This window comes from Triticum dicoccoides, chromosome 3B (assembly GCF_002162155.2).
Source record: "Triticum dicoccoides isolate Atlit2015 ecotype Zavitan chromosome 3B, WEW_v2.0, whole genome shotgun sequence".
Classification (NCBI taxonomy): domain Eukaryota; kingdom Viridiplantae; phylum Streptophyta; class Magnoliopsida; order Poales; family Poaceae; genus Triticum; species Triticum dicoccoides.
Window position 1 is genome coordinate 769,791,692 of NC_041385.1, and position 2,265 is coordinate 769,793,956.

Genomic DNA, 2,265 nt, shown 5'->3' on the forward strand with positions numbered 1-2,265 from the left:
CCTCACTGTGCCCCCATGATCGACGGATCCAGCCATCAGCACCTGCGAGTGCCGTCTGCCAAAAGGGGCCGCCGCCTCGACCACCATCCACTGACACCTCATCGTGCCCCTGCGACCAATAGATCCGGTCATTAGCACGTGCGAGCGTCGTATGCCGAAAGATGCCGCCGTCTCGACCACCACCCACTAACACCTCCCCCCCCCTCGGCCGACATATTCGGCCATCGGCACCTGCGAGCATCGTCTGCTGAAAGATGCCGCCGCCTTGACCAACACCCACCGACACCTCGTCGCGCCCTCACGATAGAAGGATTCAGCCATCAACACTTGTGAGCGTCGTCTGCCGAAACATGACGCCGCCTCGACCACCACACATTGACACCTCGCCGCGCCCCCGCGGCGGACGGATCCGACCATCAACACATGCGAGCGTCGTCTGCCGAAACATGACGCTGCCTCGACCACCACCCTCCGACACCTCGCCGTGCCCCTGTGATAGACGGATTCGGCGATCAACACCTGCGAGCGTTGTCTGTTGAAACATGACGCTGCCTCGACCACCACCCGGAAAAATGAACAGCCAGGGTGCTCCAAGTGAACGGCATGCCCACACCCTCGGGACTGCATGCACAACATGCCCAAAACCTTGCATTAGTAATTACCGGACTGCACTAGGAAATCTTCTCGGCTGAATACACCAAAACTGACAGCAAAAATCCAAAAGCATTTTTTCCTGAACTGCAAAGTGCCGCCTATTGCTCTTCCATGGGGCGTTGGTGCTTCCGCCGACTCCCCTCGCATGCATCCAGGGAATACACTTTTTAAATAAAATGATATACATGTGCCTGAAAAACAACACAATTCATACCTGAAAAACAAATACACTTTTTAAATACATTTTTAAAAATGGTGTACTGTAGACCAGAGTGCACTGCATTTTATTTTGTAGTCTCTTACTGCACATGGCAAGGGAGTGAAATGTGTCAAAAAATAATGCATCCAGACACAAAAAAAACTACACACCCAAACTGCTTGGACATCTGTGCCCGAGTTCACTTTTGTTCACAAGTACTAGTTTCCCTCTATGGCACAAATGTGTACAACTCGCCCTTGAACACATCAAATTCACAAGTGGTCTTCTAAACAAGAATGTTTCCTTTCTTGTTTTTTGCCTCCACAGTGGATCAAAGACGCAGTGCAGAAGGTAGTAGCACCCATCTGAAAACTGCACTAGAGATACATCAGCAATGAACTTCACCAGAGCACATCTTTTGTAGGAAAAAAATTCAAACCGCACACTCAGCACCTGGGAACGGCACACAACTTAGTTGATTTTGGGGGCTTTTTGCAAGCTGCACTCGCGCACACACACGTCGGCGTGGTCGTCAGAATGCAAGGAAACTGAACCTCATCTTTTTGGAGTAACACTGATGTGAGCTGCAAGAAAACTGGATTAAGAACTCCAATGTTCAACACAAAAAAGAAGTAATACAGATCTGCACTCCAAGGTTGCTCACTCGGGGAGGTTCAGCAGCAACAACACAAGCAAACTACTCACCAGCAACACCAGCGGCGATGCAGTTCATCGAGCGGAGGTAGATGGTCATAGCTGAAGCCGCGGGATTGACGCATGGCGGCGAGGCAAGGAAGGGCCGCAACGGATCCGGCCGTGGTGACCAACAGGAGGCCGAGGGCCGAGCCAGAGAGGAGGGAGGAGGGCTCTACACGCCGAACGTACTGCACTACCTCAACATAGTGGACCGCATCCCTTGCGAGCAACGAGTGACTAGGACCTCGTGGGAGATGGGGAGAGAGTAGGCGCCGGCGAGCTTCCTGGCCTATCTTGATGCAACGTCGAAGTAAAGGGGAGAGCACCTTAGCCTCGCCGGGATCGAGGGGAGGCGACCCGATAGGAAGAGGATGGCCACCAGCGAGGCACGGAGAGCTCGGGCGGATGTATTGTCGTTGGTGTAGCTACCGAGGGGGCAGGGGCGGATGAGGGAGGTCGAACCAGACCCCCTAGATCCGGTGGTTGCTTCGCAGGGGCGTGGCTGGAGTTGATGGCTGGCCCTGGGGGTGATGGCGGCGAGGCGATGGGGGTGACGGCGGTAGGGCGCATGCCGTTGGTGGCGGTGGCTTGCATCCGGAGGCGGCGTGAGAGGAGGGGTTCGAGATGGGGATGGGGGGGTGGTGAATGTGTGCTCCTCGATCTCGTCACCTGGCGGCATGGCAGACCGGAACCATCCCGGATCCGTCCCTAGGAAG

The 2,265-nt window shown here is 54.8% G+C and overlaps 1 long non-coding RNA gene across 1 annotated transcript; it reads right to left on the reverse strand.

The window, feature by feature from the left end:
* Positions 1–882: 882 nt before the first annotated feature.
* On the reverse strand, positions 883–2,174 carry LOC119282136. Its single transcript, XR_005138640.1, has 3 exons — positions 1,559–2,174; positions 1,307–1,437; positions 883–1,225 (listed from the first exon to the last, which is right to left on the reverse strand). It is a non-coding gene; the product is annotated as an uncharacterized LOC119282136 (long non-coding RNA).
* Positions 2,175–2,265: the final 91 nt, after the last annotated feature.